At 35.8% G+C, this 20,127-nt stretch overlaps 1 pseudogene across 1 annotated transcript; it reads left to right on the top strand.

The window, feature by feature from the left end:
- Positions 1 to 5,331: 5,331 nt before the first annotated feature.
- On the top strand, positions 5,332 to 12,344 carry LOC110769964 (uncharacterized; annotated as a pseudogene). Its single transcript, XR_015836484.1, has 11 exons — positions 5,332 to 5,364; positions 5,417 to 5,472; positions 8,958 to 9,045; positions 9,372 to 9,665; positions 9,917 to 10,182; positions 10,277 to 10,518; positions 10,811 to 10,915; positions 11,053 to 11,243; positions 11,498 to 11,516; positions 11,911 to 11,945; positions 12,026 to 12,344. The product of XR_015836484.1 is annotated as an uncharacterized LOC110769964 (transcript).
- The last annotated feature ends 7,783 nt before the right edge of the window (positions 12,345 to 20,127 follow it).

The raw sequence follows: 20,127 nt of genomic DNA, 5'->3' as shown, positions 1-20,127 counted from the left end.
TCAAGGTGAATTGGTGGTGGTAAAACTTTTCTTGGCGGTGGAGTTAGCCCAATTTTTTCCTTTTATCTTTTGAAGATTTTTTGTGCCAAGTTTTTTGAATTTAAAATTAAGTCTAAACTAAGAGAAGTGAAAATATGAAGGGAATGTGGAAAATATAATGAAAAGGGTCATCATTTTCGCGTCGCATAAGAGAGATGCGCTCTTTGAGGCCCATGACTCTGGATTGAGCCTTGCTGGCATAGAGTTGGTTGAGTTTGTCCCAAGCAACCTTGGATGTGGTGGCGGTGGCAATAAGAGATATGACTTGCTCGGACACAGAAGCGAGGATCGCATGAAGCAATAACTGGTCTTGGCGCACCCAAAGAGTATGGGGTGATGTGGGGGAGGCAGTGGTTGGTTTGGGAGGGCAAGAGTGAGTGCCATCTATATAGCCCAGAAGATCATACCCCAAGAGGAGGGCATTGAACTGTGCACGCCATGACGGATAGTTCAGAGGCGTGAGTTTGACGAGTAATTGTGTAGCAGCGTTGATTGTAATCAATGAATTTGAGGTGTTAGTGCTGATCACCGAACTGTTGGAAGTGAAGGTGGGTATGGGTTCAGGGGCATGTGTAGACTCAGTACTCATTGTGGAGGGTAAAAAAGAAAGGGGAGGATCAAGAAGATATACTCGTTGGAGCTTAAAGCTCTGATACCATGTAAGAATAGTATTGGAAAGGGTGTTTCTGTATTTGCTTGATAAGTAATAAAATGAGTAATACAAAGTTTATATACAGAGTTGATGATGCTAACTAGAGTAAGTAGATGGGTGATTGAATAAAGAATCAATTAGAGTTAATATACAAAGTCAACATAAAGATAAATTAGGAAGGGAAGCCTTTGATTGATTCTGAGGAGTTGACGATGTAGCTGTTGGAAGAGCCTTATTTGGCAAAGGCAAGATTGCTGGAGATGAGGCATTGATTTGCATTGACTGCGGCGGTTCCCTTATATCTACAACCACTGAGAGTGATTGAATAATCATAGTCACAGTGATTAACATGAATATTAACTCCTTAACTACTCTCCTAGAAATCATTTCCATGTTTGATGGCTACTGAAAACCATATAATTTATAGGAAATTTTAGATTCATTCTTAATTAGGATTAGTTTTAATTGAGGTTACTGATCTTAGCATTTTGGCTAAAACCACTATGTGTTTTTGGGTTTTTTAAAAAAGGATTTTTTGAATAGTGACATTGTAACAAGGGTGGTATTTTAAGCCAAGTGACCCTTTACAGGATTTTAAAAAAAAGGTCAATTGACTTTTGGTTCTTCATTTTGGCTATTGTTCCTCCTCATTTCTTGAAATTCTCTTCACCCGTCCCCAATTCATATTCAATGAAAACTATTTGTTGCAGTTAAAATATGAATACTTAAATATTTTGTAGCTAAACTATTTGGATATAGGCTTATTTATGTACATGCCCTCTGTGCTTTCAAAGTTGTCTCAAATTACCACCTGTTCTTTGAAACGTTTCAAAATACCACCTACACTTTTAATAATTGTCTCATGTTACTTATTCCATCAGTATTAAGAGACGTTTCGTTACGTGATGGGTTTATTGAGTAATTTGGGGTCTGTGTTGGTGGTGGGTGGAGATTTTTGGGAGAGAAATCTTCTGGAGGCTGTTGTGATGAGTGGGTGAGGCTTGGTTGTGGGTTCAAAGGTTGAGAGGGTGAAGAGGAGGAGGGTGATGAAGACCAAAAGGGCACATATGGAAATTGTGGATTGGGCTTCGGACAGAAGGAGATTATTGGAATTGGCTCAAAGGTTGAGAGGGTGAAGAGGAGGAGGGTGATGAAGACCAAAAAGACCAAAAGGGCAAAGATGGTGGAGAAGAAGAAGAAGAAGAAGAATGGTTGTGCCTTTGTCTTCTGGAAAGAAGACTAGAAGCAAACCCATACCCCATGTGGGGGCCACATCATGTAACGGAACATCTCTTAATACTGACGGAATAGGTAACGTGAGACAGTTATTAAAAATGTAGGTGGTATTTTGAGACGTTTCAAAGAACATGTGGTAATTTGAGACAACTTTGAAAGCACTGAGGGCATGTACATAAATAGGCCTTGGATATATATATATATAGTCCCCTTCTATTGAGGGATCTCTCAAATAATTTTATTTGAGAGACACCCTTTAGGGTCTTGTTGCGTAGATTTAGCTCCACCAAAATGGATTAAGCTGCATCCTCAACTTGTGATACTCGCAAGTGCACGAACCGTTGGTAGTATAGCATATGTAAGTGCGAGGTCGATTCCACAGGGATTGGTGATTGAATGATCCAATTTAGTTTCCCTACACAAAATAGAAACAAAAACAAAGAACATAAAACAAGGAAGAAAGAAATAAGTAACTCAAGCAAATAAGTTCCCAAGTTCAATTTAGATTAATGGATTGATTCTAGCTAAAGTATGATTAAGCCATGGTGTGTGGTCATAACCTTGTGTTCCTAATTCCCTAATTTGATCATTTGTTGTCTAACCTAAAATTAAGCATTAGGAACCCATTAAGCATAGAAGAACATTTTAAACAACCAAGTATGTATCTAATCCCTGTTGTCGAATGTCCATACATACTCTTCCTATTCATAGTTCAATTCGAATTAAAGCATGGTGTATACTCTTAATTCAAACCAAGATAGCTAACATGCAAGCCTAAATGGTGATCAATCATTCAAACTAGCATATTAACTTATAAGCATAATGAATAAGAACAAAAACCATAATTGAAACTTGGAAACTAATTCAACTTGAAAACTTAAGAAAAGAATTTACATAACAAAGAAAAATAAATTACAACTAAGAAAACATTAAGGAAACTAAGAGAACTTTGAGGAAGAAAGGAAGTGTTTGAGAACTTTGAGGAGGGAGAAGAAAGTGTTTGGGAACTTTAGAGAATTTTGGAAGAACATGTGTTTGAGAGCTTTGAGGATTTTGGAAGGGAATGTGTTTAAGACATGGGGAATTTGGAAGAGAGTGTTTGAGAACTTGGAGGATTTGGAGAAGAAAGTAGAGAGGTGTTTTGAGAGCTTTGTGGATTTTGGAAGAGAGTGTTTAGGAACTTTGAGAATTTGGAAGAGAGTGGTTGAGAACTTGGAGGATGTTTGTGAACTTGGAGAATTTGAGAACTTAGGGAAGGAAGAGAAATGTGTTTGTGAAGTGTTTGAGACATGGAGACTTTTGGAAGAGAAGGGAAGTAGAGAGATGTTTGAGAACTTTGAGGATTTTGGAAGAACATGTGTTTGAAAGCTTTAGAGAATTAGAAGAAGAGAAAGGAAAAGTGTTTGATATTTAGTACAAAGAAAATTTAATAGAATGATCTTATTACAACAATTGAGAACTACAAAGGGAAACTAAGAGAATTTGAGGGAGAGAAGGGAAGGGAGCTCTAGAGAAGTGTTTGAGAGCTCCCCCCCTTGGGGTGTTATTACAAGCTTAGAGAACTTCCCTATTTATAGGCCTAGGGGAAGTGAAAATCAGAATTCAATAAGACTAATGCATACAACACTTGAATTATAAAATCTGAAATGGTTGATGCACTTGTATTAGAAAATCTGAAATGGGTGATGCACTTGTATTAGAAAATCTTGAATTGGTTGATGCACTTCACCACTAAATCCCACCAGCAGCCCTAGCTCATCTTCATGTCACCATGACCAAGCTTCCAACCAGAAATGATAGCTCATACCTAGCTCACCATGACCAAGCATCCAACCAGCACATGCTGAGGTCAGCATGACCAGCAACTTCAAGGGCTTACAACTTGGGCTTCTCTTAATCAAATTAGGACTTTAAGCACTCAAAATTGAAGTTCAGAATGTCTTCTTTCCAACCATATGTTATTTGGGCCAATCCAAGGTCGGAGGAAGAAGTTAAGGCCGAAACAAATTGCTAACTCATTTTCCGCTCTGATAAGATCCATCCTGAGCATGGTTCTGTGTTTGCTAGGTAACGGACTCCAGATTTATCCAATGGGGCTGAATTTTGGATATGTTATAGTACACACCAATTGGAGCAACTTTCATGAAGAATGTGGCCTCATCCGAGCTATGTAGGTTGCTGAAACAAAGCTTGCAATATGACCTACGGAACTGGACTGGCAGGGGGCTGTAGCCATAATGAATTTGTCTTTAAGCTCTTCATCAATTCATCCAAATTAGGCCTTAACATGCTTGAATTGCATGAATTATGTTCTCCAAAGCCATCATTGTTACCTAAAGCTCAATTAACTGAAAGATAAACACAAAAATGATTAAAAGCACAAGTTTAACTCAAAAACATAACCAAATCATAAGCTAGAAGGGTAAGAAATAATATACAATTATGAACCGATCAGGTCTCCTACAAATTTGTTTTCAATGATCCAAGCCATCTATTTTTAAGATCATCCTTGCAAAAAATTAGACAAATTGGAAACCGTTTTGACATCCAATTGTGTCCTACAAACGGTACTTCAAGAAAGTACTAAAATGTCAATAACTCAATTGAGTGGTCAAATGATATTGGATTTAAGTGATTTTTTGTTTAGATGATCTTTGAATGATTATATAAAAAATAGACCGTTTGGATTAGTGAAATACAATGCGGAGTGGACCGTACAAGAGTATCCCCCAAATAACTTATTTGAGGATCCCTCAATAGAAGCTCACTGATATATAGTTATTCTCTTATCCGGATGTTCGCACTTTATTATCGTGCGGATGCTATTGTAAACTGGCAGGAAAGCAGAATGGGTAGTACAAAATACATGGCGTTCGCATGATAATAACGTTCGAATGTCCAAATGTCTACACAATTTTCATGGCACCATATTTTTTACACAAGTTTTGACACAATTTTCAGGCCATTAGATTACTCCACTTTTAATGGATGAGATTAAATTTGACATAAAAAACAAATTAAAATATTTTTCTCTCTCCTCTCTCTATTTTCTCGAAAAGATAAATTTCTATCACAAATTATTATTATTATTATTTTCTCTCATCTCTCTCTCTTCCCTAACTGTTCTATGCTAATGATCTCTAGACGAGGCAACCGTCGCCATGGTGAACCCTCCCAAGCACAACTTACACAAAGTTTTGACACAATTTTCAAGCTATTAGATTACTCCACTTTTAATGGATGAGATTAAATTTGACATAAAAAAAACAAATTAAAATGTTTTTCTCTCTCCTCTCTCTATTTTCTCGAAAAGGTAAATTTCTATCACAAATTATTATTATAATTTTTCTCTCTCTTCCTTAACTGTTCTCTGCTATTGATCTCTAGACGAGGCAGCCGTCGCCATGGTGAACCCTCCCAAGCACACCTTACACAAGGTCACCAATACAAGAAAGGAAATGATAGCCTTACTGCCAGCACCCAATCAAGGGGTGGTGGAGAAAAGAAAGGGAATGGGACCTCTCTTATCTAAGTTCACTAGTTAGGTTTGTAGTTTGTGTTGCTTTCTATCTTGTTGGAGCTTTAAAGCAAATATGGTAGACAAGTCCTTATTCTTAGTTGTTCTGTTAAACATCAAATTGTTCTGGACAATCTTTCTCTGATCAATTGATATTAGAGTTTTAATTCAAAAAAAGAAAAAGATAAAGAAAAATCTATCTTGATGCTTTGGTTCTCTTGCTTCATTCAGAATAGACATTCATTCATTCTCTCTGTTTTCTCTCTCTATTAGGTAATGGTGGTTGTTGTGATGGAAATGTGTTATGAGAAATAATAACGGGTTAACATAACTTAATTAACAAATTATCAGCAGTAACTCTAACAACAAAAAGTTCATGCTACACGAGGGATTTCAAATTTTTTGAGAAAGAAAGAGAGAAAGATCAAGAAGTTTTTTTGGTCTGATAAAAAATAATAATAATAATTTGTGATAGAAATTTACCTTTTCGAGAAAATAGAGAGAGGAGAGAGAAAAACATTTTAATTTATTTTTTATGTCAAAAAGTTATGTCAGACTTAATCTCATCCATTAAAAGGGGAGTAATCTAATAGTCCTAAAATTGTGTCAAAACTTGTGTTAAAAATATGGTGTCCTGGATCCGCCCCCATATAGATTTATATATAAATGTAAAAAAAATAAAGAAGATAAATTTCAAGTATACTCTCTGTTAAATGAAAGCAATATAATATATTAGGGTGTTGTTAGGGACACCAAATTTGAGTCCCAAATGAGATGGCATATACCACATCGTCAAACTTTAAATAAATTTACATACACTTAACAATAATGAATTTGTTTTAAGATTAACTACAGTAAACCCCCCAAATTATGAAGGTAATTACAAACTCTCTCTCTCTCTCATATTGCAGAGGAGAATCTGAAACAAGAACCATAGAGGAATAACCAAGATAGTCCACATGAATCAAAACCCACTTGGAATAGACCTAATCAAATACAGCTTTCACCCTCATTGGTGAAGTCAACAATTCCAAAGCCCAAGACATGCTTAACCAAAGTGCCAACCTTTAAAATACGCAGTCCTCACGGTTGGGTCCTCGATTGGTCTCGATGTCGATATTGGTCTGATCCGAGGCTGCACGGTGGTGGCTATGGTGGATCTAGGCTATCATTATGGGTGTGGCAGGATTTGGGCTGGGTAGGGGAGAGAGTTCCCGAGAAAGAAAGAATCAATTTGATTAGGTTAGTGCTCACTGTTTCCTCGATTTCGTAATCTTGCAATTTTGAGAATCAATTTGGAATTTGGTTCTGTATGGCTGTGGCGATATAGGAATCAGGGAGGGAAGTGGGGAATGGCAGTGTTTTGTCGATGAGGTTGAGAGTAGGGGTCGAGTTGAGCAAAATCAAAGGTTTCAACATTCCTGGAAAATATGATTATCTTTTGTGAGTTTGAAGAATTTGTCTATGCAATTGTTTATTGCTGCAGAGACGCAACAGCTCCTACCCATATCTGAGGAGCAACAACATCTTATCATCGCACCCCGCCGCCATTCTCTAACGGAGGACCAACAGCTCCTACCTAGATCTAAGGCCGAGAGGGGTATGGGCTTTGGGTCCATGAGAGAGGAAGAGAGAGTGAGAGGGTAAGCGGGGAGGCGAAACCACTCGAGTTTGCTGTGGGGTGACAGTTGGGTTCGTTGTTGGAGGAGGGTGGGTACAGTGGTCCAGCACTGCGTGGATGGGAGGTTGGTGGGTATGATGGATATTGGTTAGGATGGGACTTTGTATTTTTTTAATTTTTGTAAATAAAAAAAATTTAAGTTTATATTATTTTATTCATTTATAAATTTGATTTTTGATTTTTACTTAATTTATAATATAAAAAAGTAGAGATTTTTTTATTAATTTTTTATGCCACCTCAGCATAAAAATAGGATATACAATTGCCATGTCATAGTTTGATGCCTCTATTTATAGAATTAGTAAAGGAGGGTGTATTTTGAAAGATTCCGTAAAATTTGTGTCCTAGTCAAACAGGTCAATAAATATTGGATATGAGTTTATAATTTACCCCAAAATTTAGGGGGTTTATTGTATTTGATCTTTTATTTTAACATAAAATTTAAAAATAAATTTTGAATTAAAAGTCATCACGCACAACATCCATGTTTTACCACCACCAAACATGTCTTTGGCGCGCCGCCCGCCACACAACACCCATGTTTTATCACCACCAAACATCTCTTCAGCCCCGCCGCACAACCACACTGCCCTCACCACTAGACCAACACTGTGGCTCCCCAGCCCAGCCGCATATCACTGAAAATTCACAGTTATGCAATGGTTGCAATTGTTCAATCTCAACTATTTTGAGATTTGTATAGTGTAAAAGATCCGCTCATTGATGAGAGTTTATATGGTTGAGATTGAACAAGACCATCAGCTGTAGCTTCATAGATCATAGCACATCTATAAACATAACAAATTGCTTACAATACAAAATATAGATTACCTGCGTTATTAGAGAAATGTTAAAATTCCACGAACATAGCCCAATTACAACATAAAGTCAGCCTCCTTTGGGTTTTCATGAAATCATTTTACAAATTCCATAGGGTAGGAAACAATTCACATACTGGATGCGTGTGGCAGTGATCAGAGCCAATACTGGGTCTTCTAAGGCCCAGAGCAAATTTCTAGAGTGTGCCCTTTTAGACAAATTACAAATTCAAATTACAAATTTTTTTATTAACAAATTAATTTTATTAGGTAACATTTTTTAATTTTTATAAAAACACAAACAATAACAATAAAATTAATGAATAAAGAATAGTAAATTTTGGATTTTGAGCATTTTTTTCCTTAACTCGAAACTTGAAATTTCTAATTGTAAGGAACAAGAATCTCTGTTGAGTTTTTTGCTAAAACAAATAAAAATGAAAAATAAGTTAACAAAGATGTCTCTTACAAAAATCCTATTATACATCTATTTATAAAAAAGAACGACACAAAGAAAAGACTTTCAAATTGCTAAAGCTTCCTATGTATGTTGCTGCCACTACCAGGTCTTTCTTTTTTTTTTTTTTTTGGCTAAGATAAGAACGTTTGTTTGGTTTTTTTTTTTTTTTTTTTTTTTTGGTTAAGAACTCTTTGTTTCCATATGTTTAGTTTCATTAATTTTTGTTTTTTGAAATATTATATTATATCATTTATATTTAGTTTCCTAGAGAATCTCAAAGAGGTTTGTTGCTGCCATAATTAATGATTACGGCAACTTCCTTTTGGGACATTGACGGTTTGTGGGTTTGTTTTTCGTTAATGTAAATACATAGGCTGAAAAATTATATTTTTGTTCCCCCTAGAGTTTTGGGCCCTGGGCTGTGACTCTAGGTTAACTCGAAATAACTTTTTTAATCTCTATGTTAAAATAATTCAAGTAATACTAAGTACATGTGTCAATTAACATGTGTCAATTATAATTAAAATTTGATGAAATACCACCTCTTGTTGCAGATACGGTGTTGTTAAAGACATTGCGGACAGTTCATTTGTACCATCGAAGATTCCCGATGGATGTACTCCCATCCACTTAAATCTTGTGGTAAATTTCTTTTTTCATCTTGTGTGTTTAGTGCTTACACAAGCATTACACAAAGAGGCATTAATAGATTCTACTATCAGGAATAACTTAGATTTGAAGAGTCAAAGTGCAAATAAGTTTGTTCTGTATGAAATGTGAGTTTGTGTCTGTATATTTATAGTTTGCATGAATGTATTCTGGTTGTATGTTTAGTTATAAGATGTGATATTTTTAGCATGACTTCTGCCCATTTGTTTAGCTTGCTGGCTTTCCACAAGTTAAATTCTTTTAATGCCTGAACTAGAGAATGGCACATTTAAGGCTCCTTATACAACTTATATTATCAGGCAAGGCATGGAACTCGTTCTCCTACCAAGAAACGGATTAAAGAGTTGGACAACTTGGCAGCTCATCTGGAGGTGTTACTAAGAGAAGCCGAAGAACAGAACCTATCTTTGGAAAAACTTCCTGGTTGGTTAAAGGGTTGGAAATCTCCTTGGAAAGGAAAACTGAAAGGTGGAGAATTAATTATCCAAGGAGAGGATGAACTCTATGATCTTGGAATCAGGACTCGAGCAAGATTTCCAAATTTGTTTAATGATGATTACCATCCAGATGTTTATGCAATAAAGGCAACACAGGTAAGCTTTGTTCTAGGGTTTTCTTTCTTCCCTTTTTGTTATAAAAAGGCACTAAAGTATGTTTTCCCTATACAGGATAAATTATTGCCATGATCAGCCTTGTTTTATAGATTGTTGGTAACTTTGAATATGGAATAATAGTCATCTATTAGGCTTGGCAATTTTCTATTCCAATGTTTGGAGTAATTCTCATTCTCAGGTTGAGACTTTAAGCTGATCGAAGTTAATTATATCTATCTGGCTGTGGATAGGTCCCTCGGGCATCAGCCAGTGCTGTGGCATTTGGCATGGGATTGTTTAGTGGGAAAGGAAGTCTTGGACCAGGGCGTCATCGAGCTTTTGCTGTAACCAGCGAAAGCCGTGCAAGTGATACAATGCTGAGGTTTCATGATTGTTGCCAAAACTACAAGGTATTCTGCAGTCCTGATATTTTTCCTCGATTTTTGAACACATGCACACACACAAACTGATTATACACCTTCTTAGTTGGTGGGATTGGGTGGAGCCAGACTGGGTTGTCACAACCCCAATTTCTTTCGGTTTATCTGCCATTCTGTGCTGAAACTGAATTACAAAAAAAAAAAAAATTATAACTTTGAAGAATGCAATAGTTGTCCCCTTCGATTGTGGTTTAGTAATATCAGTAAACACAGATTTACGCGATCTCAATGTTTTTTGTTTGTTTATTTACACGAAAAAGTCTCCTGTGTTTAGGTTTCTTTGCTGGAGTGGACAGATGATTTGGAGGCCTTTATACTAAAGGGCAATGGTAAATCAATAAACTATAGAATGGGAGTGCCCTTACTTGAAGATGTTGTGCAGTCCATGGAGCAGGCTATTAAGGCTGAAGAAGGTAACCCAATAGTAGGCTGTCATAACGGGATAATACTGTGTCCTAACGACTATTAAACCTCATGGATATGTCAGTGTCTATTTGGACTTCAGTTAAACGTGGAATTCTTTGCATTATGTAGTTTTACAATGTCTTTGTTTTGTTGCTGTGTTTCTTTTCATTTGAACTTATAAAGGGGGGAAAAGCTGTTGTGCAGTCGTACTTTCAACCTACAAAATCTTATTGTGTGTGAGCTATGACTTCTGGTATTCCAATTCTCACTCTCTCTCTCCCCCTCCCCTTTTCTTTGTAGAAAAACATGCTCCTGGCAGTTACGAAAAGGCAAGGCTAAGGTTCGCACATGCAGAAACTGTGGTTCCATTTTCATGCCTGCTTGGACTTTTTCATGATGGATCTGGTGAGTGATTTCTTCAGTAAATTCTTAATTTTGCTTGGATGATCTGGGTTTTGCACGGGTGGGAATATGAATGCTCATGTATATGGCTTCTTCTATATTCTGTTCTCATAGTAGGTGTTATGTTCTCTATATTTCAGAATTTCAAAAAATACAGAGGGAACGGTCCTTGCAACTCCCTCCAAAGCCTCCCCAGAAGAGAAATTGGAGGGGCAATACTGTGGCACCTTTTGGTGGGAATAACATGCTGGTTCTGTACAGTTGTCCAGCCAACACATCAAACAAGCACTTTGTGCAAGTGCTGCACAATGAACATCCCATTCCAATGTCAGTAAGGCCCCATTCTTACTTAATTTTAACTCATATGATTCTCGAATATTTTCGGATTCCAGACTTTGATTTCACTTTTGAACTTAAAAGATTCCCGAGGAACGCAATTTGTATTGATTACAGATTTCTTTTCATACATTTTTTTTAATGGCGAATAATGGCCAGCTGTTTCAGTTATAACTTATAACGGGTTACTCTCTGTTTTTTCCTCGTGTTGAATTCTCAGATAATATTGTTTTGTGTTTTGGTGTTTAGGGTTGTGATGGTACTGATTGTAAGACGTTGGATTATTCCAATTACCTACTTAAGTGGTCTTCTAATCATCATAGGGTTGTCTTGGGCTCAATATTGATCAAGGACTCAATTACTACTCGGCCCGTAGCCTTTGTATGAGTGTTTAAGTTAAATACATGGGCCACAGGGATTCCTAATTAATATGGACTAGGGTTTTTATTTCCTAATGCAATAAGGACTGCTTGAGAGTTTTTCTTGATGGGAGAGACTCCCAGACAGATGCATATAAAACACAAGTGCCCCTGCTCAACCGATCAAGCCAATCCACACAAAAGAATTCACCCCATCTAGAATGAGTGTATGAAGGGATCGGATTGAGGAGATGTGCTCTTGTATATTCTTGATGTGTGTTCTATCATGTGCAGTCAATAAAGTTTACACTGATTTCTGTCCACTTGATGTTTTTAAGGTATTGTTCCTACCCTACTCTCAGATTTAATAGATATGATCTTTCAGCTCATTATCATTTTACCATTTGTGTTTTTCCAGGAAAGAATAGTTGCTCCTCATTTGAAGCATGACTATAATTCTGTGTGCAATGTAAAACTGGAACAACAAGAGCAGAAGCCTGTAGCCAGTAAGTTATCTCAACTGTTCCGTTGGATGTTCTCACTGGGGAATGGTGATAAAAGGTCCCTCGATGAATTGTAGCTTACTTTTTTCAAGTGAGGAAGGCATAATCGTTGCACTTCCTTTAGTAGCTTGCATTATTCACAGCAGCTCTTTCTTCGAGCAAACCTCTGTTTTGCATTATTCCCTTCATCTTGTCACAGTTTGAAGTATCCGAGGCAGGTGGTAGAGTAGTGAATTTTGTAACAATGTCATGTTGTAGTTTCGCTCTTTACAAAACAGCTCTTTAAAGATGTAACAATGGATATTCGTGCTAATTTGTTGGATTGGAGTCCTAAACGAATATAAACGACATGTCGTTTGCATCATCCTTGTAAGCCCATTTTGCATTTCAAGCTAAAAGTTCAAATAGTAAACCACCAAGAAGGGGAAATGAAACGAAAACTGTGCTGGTTATATTCAAGCCACGTTTATATATGGTCAATTATCCTTGTAAGCCCATTTTGCATTTCAAGCTAAACGTCTACATTCTGAGACGGCCAATTATTGTAAGTTCCACAAAAGCTCATAGCAAATTCCTCTTAAGTTATGGCCATGAATGGGCATGGTGAGTTGAATTTTGAAGCCTCCAACCCTTCCCAATATATGGTAACTCTCGCAGTGATTTTGTTTTATTTTCTTTTTGATTTTAACAATTACGGAGAAATCTAACATCAACATTGAGACAATAGAGCGCGCCTCCACTAAAGATGATCCCACTTGCATGCCACCTGTTTGTTTTGGGGAAGATCATTTTGAAGCCTCCACTAAAGCAATTATATAATTGCCACTTCCATGACGAAAGAAAAATAATTTTTTTTTTGGGTAATTAAAAATGAAGCCTAGAGGGTCAAAAGAGAAGTTCAGTTGGAGTGCTAATGTAGGTTACACGAAAGCTATTATCACAAGGGATCATACTTAGACATTCAAATTAAAATCAATTTAACGGTCATTTTAGAATTCAAATTACAACCACACCAAAATGATGAATGTCCATCATTCATCTTCTTAGAAAATACAAGTTAAAGGACTATTCTCTAATATCCTACAAGATGTGATCTTTGTGCTAAATTGGTTTCAGACTTTGCATTGCCGTTCAACAGAAGGGCGTTTGATCAAACCTTTGATTGTTGAATCGCATGCGGTTGCTTGGAGCAGTGGTTTACTCGTCGTGAACAACACACATTCCTGGAAAATGAAAATAAAATTTTGACTGGGATTATTTTTATGATAATATTACTTGGAATTTGGCGTTGGATTTACATTACATTTTCATTTCAATCTTTTTTACATTACTTGGAATTTGGCGTTGGAATTTGGCGTTGGATTTACCAAAAAATAATCTTCCCAGAAACTGCAGATCGAAGAGCCACACGATATATCATATTTATATATCATATATAAATACGTTGCCAGGCATTTTCTTTTTAGTCATGTTTGAAACGTGTACCTTTTTGGTACTTATCAGTTTGTGGGTTATTAGTACTACCGTTTTCGTTAAGGTGTCAGATTCAAAAATTACTCACATTGAAAAATACTCAAATCTTTTTGACAAAACATCTATAATAAACCCGACTCATAGAATTTATTGAATAACTAAGAAGTACTACGGGGGACATAAAGCCCTAACCAGACTCATAGAATAAAAAATCAAATCTCCAAAAATCAATTAAATTGTTGATCGTTTAGTCATTCATATATGCAATTCAAGGATTAAAAGTCCTAGACTGAGATTAAAGGTTTTAATTAAGTAATCTTTAGCATAAAATCCTTATGGACTTTCCCATTCTAATTTCAATTCAATTATGTTCTTATTGCACATACATTACGAAATCCTTTTTGGTAGTTGAAGTCATAGAAAAGAATTAGTCTAAGCCATTTTTTCAAGGTGCAAGTTATCAATTATTCATCTTTCTATTAGGTGTACAAAGAAAAGGACTATTCTAAAATTGGAAATTGAATGAAGGGGACTTAAGAAGATTTTTATTTTATTTTTGTAATACAAGTGATAGTCTACTATAAGGGAAATGGGGGTTTCACACACACACACACACTACTAAGGTACAATGGAGATTCAAACGAGATATCACTAATCTGCAAGTTAAAACATTTTTTATTAGGTTAGACCAGTTGGCGGGAACTTAAGAAGATTACAAAATAAAATATATAATAAAGGGTATTATATAAAAGTAATTTCCTCACAATTTATATATATCCATAAATTCTCATCGCAATTTTCAGTCTACGGATATGGACGTGTGGACCTATGGTAACGATCCCACTTGCATGCCACCTGTTTGTTTTGGGGAAGATCATTTTTTGCAGGCCTTGAGAATTGCTTAGGCCCGTAACGTACTCTATTAAGCATTGTGCATATATATATAAGCAAAATCCTAGTAAATAATTTATTTTCATTTTCCAGGTGTGTGATTAAGGAGGATAAATCCTCCAAGCAATCACAAGCAATCAATTTATATTTTTCTCAAGCGCCATTCTCTTTGACTGCATTGCACACAGTCAGAAAAAACCAAGACATCCCCGAGACCGCTTGGTAGGATATATAGAAAAAGAATAAGAAATAAATAAATTGGTTTGCTTAGGGGTTTTAATTAGATTACTTTCGTGGTAGTCCTATGGAAACTATATGGCTAGGATATTTGGGTGGTAATATTACCCCTCCCCCTTGCTATAAATATACATACATATTGAAGGGCAGAAATGAAATGTGTAACCAAAATCCTTTTAGCTTGTTGCATAAGATTAAGCAGAAATTAGCTAGCATCCAAAATGTCTTCTAAACCAAATGTCACTTCGTCCCTTTACCCTGACATGAATGGTCGTGGTGGTTCGTCGTCTCAGCCACCTCCTCAAAATGATAATGGTGGTGGACGTTCGTCGGCTCCTCCAAATGCTCAGAGTGTTGCAGGAAGAGATAAGAAGAAAACTGGGAAAAAGAAAGGGAACTAGTGAAGGGTTATGCAGTAGGTCTTAATATATATAAATAAGCTCCTTTGCAGATTTATATTTACAAACTTCAAAGATCTTTGTACAAAATAAATACAAGCTTGTTTTAAGGGGCACGCATTTGTTTAATTTCAGTTTGCATAACAAAAATACATGCATTATTTGATTTTGTTCCACAAGTTGGGATGTTGCTATATATAATTCATTATATTTAAGAACTACTAATCCATGTCTTTTTTGGTTTGATTGTTTTTAATTATACCATATTTTGTGCCTCACTTATCCCACATGGAAATATATAAAGGGCTGGGAGGGCAAACCCTTTGTCTTTATAACAGGCCCTCCTCACCCTTTTAAAGGGATCTTTTGTCCCTTAGCTTTTGAGACTCTCCCAAGGAAACTCATAGAGAAAAATAACCAAACAAATTCCGTGGACGTAACTCACATTGGGTGAACCATGTCAAAGCGCTGTGTTCTTATATGTGATTGTTGTCTCGATTGCTGTTTTATAGCCTCGACTGTATTACTTCATGTTATTAATAACAGTGCTGAGATCTGAGAGTAAACATCAGAGAGAAAATGAAGTTCTTTCTATTGTTCTTGAGAAAAATATAGTCTGCTTAGAATCATAACACATTGGCTAAGCTAAGATTAAAAAACTGAATTACACAGATAAGCTAGCTAGGTTAGAGACTAAGTAATCTCAAAACTGCCAAATGGGGTCTCAGACCAAGACCTTTCTTATATTGCTACTGGCCGATCCTGATTACCCAAGCATGAACCCATTTTTAATTATCAAGACTACTTCCCAACTATTATCATCAATACCAGTTTAATCATCCTCCCTCTAAACCCAACCCCACTTCCTAAAATTAGTATAAGGGGTAAAGAGAAAGAGGAAGGGAGAGGGATGGCGGTCATGGCAGGTACTGGGGATTAGGTTCGTTGGGTTGGGGTGGTGCTGCTGTTGGGGCAATACTCTTTTTTTTTTTTATATATAAATTTATTATCAAGTCTTTTATTTTTCTAATTCTATTTCAAAATATAAAAATTGAGAAGTCCAGCTGTAAAAAAGTAAATTATTTAATCTATATATATAAAGCAAAAGGCAGAGAATGGTGAAACATTCAAAATACCAGAAAATGCCCTTGGTTAATGCAAACATTAAGAATTGAAATTATTAATTAAGTGAGGATAATATGGTAAATTTACACTTTTTCATATTAAAAAAATTAAAAATTAAAAAAAAATCAGATAATGGATCCTCTTTTTATGGAACACAACTACCCATTATCTTTTTTAATTCTAAAATAAATTTAATTTTTTCTTTTAAAAAGCCTCTCGCAGGCGCGGAAGCGCATGCAGAGAGGCTAGTTTTAAGAATGAAAACATGATAATATTTAAGTGGGAGTACCATAAACTGACGTGGTATATTTATACTATTCTATCATTTTTTATGAATAATAGATAACTTGTACCTTGGAAAAATGGCTTAGATTAGCTGTTTTCTATGACTTCAATGACCAAAAAGGATTTTATAATGTATCTAGTGCAATAAGGGGTTGTTTGGTACGGCGGAATGTCATGGACTGGACTGGACTGAACTAAATACTGAGACTGTCTTGGATTGGCTTGACCTGTCATAAGCTGGATAACACTTGTACTGTGTTTGGTGTATTTTTGATTGGAATAGGACAAAAAAAAATTATAAATATTTTTTGAAAAGTAAGTTTTTTTAAATATTTTTTTTACTTTCTCTCTCTCTTTCCCCTTCTTCCTCTTCCTCCTCGTCTCTCTCTGCTTCTGTTTCTTCTTCTTCCTCTCAGCATCTCTTTCATCTTCTTCTTCTGCATCCTCTCTCCTCTTCTTCTGTCTACTTTTCTCTTTATTTTTTTTTTCGAAAATTTTCTTTTCTTCCTCTTCTATTATGTCCTCTTTTATTTTGTTTCAAAAATTTTCTCCTCTTCTTCTTCTATTCTGTCTTCTCCTTCTCCTTCTCCTCTTTTTTTTTTTTCGAAAATTGTATCTTCTGTCTTCTCTTCCTCTTCTATTTTGTCTTCTCCTTCTTGGGTGGTTGTGGTTGTCGCTTAGAGGGTCACTGGTTGTGAGGAGCATGGGTGGGGTTGGTTGCTCGTCGCTTGGGTCGGGACTGTTAGTCCCTCCTCTCTAGACGGGTTTCTCTAAGAACACCTAAGGAGGTGTTTTTGTTGGGGCCCGTCTTAGTTAATCCCACTTAAAATTAGAACCGGGTGAAACAAACGTGGGATAAAATCTTAGCCAAGCCAGTCCATGCCTACACGGTGTAAGAGTATAATTATGAATTGAAATTATAATGGGAAAGTCCATTAAGGATTTTATGTTGAAGGTTAGTTAAGACCTTAATCTCAATCTTCGGACTTCTAATCTCAATTATTGGATTGATACATGGTAAATATTAAAAAAATATGAACTCACTAACATATATCTAATGGGTGATTGAGAGGAGAAGTCCTTAACTAATCTAAATATCATCTCAACAAAAAATTAATCAAATTGAAGATGCTTGTATGTATGGAACAAATCGATGAGCTTTGGTAACAATTAAAATTCTCATGATGAACTGTACATTATTTAGTTGATACATTTGAATGACTAAACGATCAACAATTTAATTGATTTTTGGAGAATTGATATTTATGTTGGCGATTTAAAAAAAAATTAACGGTTCTGATTATGACATAGAATATTTATTAATCACAACAAGGTGGACAATTGTACCGCCTATATGGCCCACTACTGTGCATATATTTATCATATAATTAATTTTTCAAACAAAGAGATTGAAATAGAAAGAAACCGTCAAAGAATTGCTGCACAATTTCTCATATTGTTCCAGGAAACAAAAGATTTATCAGTCGATCAGATTCAGACCGACCCCTAACAGATATGATCAAATCCACCAGAAAACGACGTACGTGTGCGTGAGTTGATCTCTGAAGAGAAAATAAATTAGATGGAAAAATAAGAAAATATATTGAAGGTAACACCCGTATTTAATCTTAGACGAAACCCAGAACATTTTCCTCGCTGTGACAAACCAACGTTATATATATATGTCAACACGCTTTTACATTTGGAGACCTCTAATTAATAATGTAACTTCCACTTAAACTCACAGCAAATCCTCTTGCAGCCAGAGTCACTGGGTTCTTCCCCTTCAGCGTAAGTTTCACTGTCTTCAAATGTGTATTCATACTGATATCCACACCTGTAATGGTTTCAGACGAAATCCAGAACAGTTTCCTCGCTGTGACAAACCAAGGTTATATATATATGTCAACACGCTTTTACATTTGGAGACCTCTAATTAATTATGTAACTTCCACTTAAACTCACAGAAAATCCTCTTGCAGCCAGGCAGAGGGTCAAAGAGAATTTCCAGTTATAGGAAAGCTATTAGCACAAGGGATTGATTCTTAAATATTCGAAGATTTAATACACAGTTGTGCATGTGATAATTCAAATTAATTACTCCCCACGTACGTGATGGCTATCTTAAGTATCTTCTCAGAAAATACAACGAAAATGAGTGTGCACAAATTAAACATGGCTAATTCAGTGTCATTTATTTTTACGTTCCACATAAAATGACTTGACTGCATGCATGCACGCCACCTTTTTATATATGATATATCGTGTGGCTCTTAGATCTGCAGTTTCTGGGAAGATTTTTCGGTCGGCCTTGACGTTTTCTTGGTTTTTAAGCATTTTCAGGGTTTCGATCCATGATGCTTTTGTACATGTGTAACCATTTCTGTCATCATTTTCTTACAGACGGTTTTAAAAGTCAATATTTACAGAAGGGAAATTAATAATCACATAGGGGAGTTGAGAAAGAACGGGGAAAAAAGAGTGAAATGAAAATGTAATGTAAATCCAACGCCAAATTCCAAGTAATATTATCATTAAAAAAATCCCAGTCAAAATTTTATTTTCATTTTCCAGGAATGTGTGTGTTGTTCACGACGAGTAAACCACTGCTCCAAGCAACCGCATGCGATTCAACAATCAAAGGTTTGATCAAACCTGAAACCAATTTACCACGAAGACCACTTCTGTTGAACTGCAATGCGAAGTCTGAAACCAACTTAGCACAAAGACCACTTCTGTTGAACTGTTATAGGATATTATATAGCAAAGCAGATTAAAAATAAAAATAAATTGAGTTGTTTGGATCTTAATTGTTACTTTCTTTCTTAGTAATTGAGTGGAAACTAACTGGTAGGATACTAGCTAGGGTTATAAATACCGTACTGGTTTGAAAAAGGCAAACGAAAAGCATAACCAGAAAGAAAGTAAAAGCTAGCTAGCATCAATATGTCTTCTGAGAATCCCGACGTCACTAAAGTCATTTGGCCTAGATCTGGTTCTTCGTCGCAGCAGCCTTCTCAGAATGGTTCCTCATTTCCAAATGTTCAGGCGTGTCTAGGAAAAAATAGGCAGAAAGGTGGGAAGATGAAAGGGAACAAGTGAAGAATTATGCAGCAGGGTCTAAATATAATGTTTATATATTGTTGGGCAAATAATGGGGTATTTGTAAATATGCTTGCTCCTTTTGCAGATGTTTATTTACAAAATAGATACAGAAGTTGTTTTCATTCAAATTTCCTTCATTAATTCAGTTAGCGTTATTGTATTGTGAAACACTGTATAAATCCCAGCTATGTGTAAAAGAAATACAGTACATGTATTAATTGATTCTGTTCCACAACTGTTGTTGCTATATTTCATTGTGTTTAAGCCTTGAAAATTTTCAATTCATCTCTGGTGCAGATATATAGGATCCAATATTGACTCATGTCCTTTGATCTTATTTCTATAGCAGCATATACAATCCATGACAGATTTGAACTTGAATTTTTATTGTTTTTCTTGGTTTCTATCTTCCTATTTGTTGGACCCTTTGATCCACTTTCAAACCGTTTTATGAGGACATTACTCATAATTGATCTCATTTAAGAATTTTTGGAAAATAGTAA

Source organism: Prunus avium, chromosome 6 (assembly GCF_965620075.1).
Source record: "Prunus avium chromosome 6, drPruAviu1.hap1.1, whole genome shotgun sequence".
NCBI classification, from domain to species: domain Eukaryota; kingdom Viridiplantae; phylum Streptophyta; class Magnoliopsida; order Rosales; family Rosaceae; genus Prunus; species Prunus avium.
The sequence above is the reverse complement of the archived record's forward strand: the minus strand, read 5'-3'. Positions and strand labels throughout refer to the sequence as shown.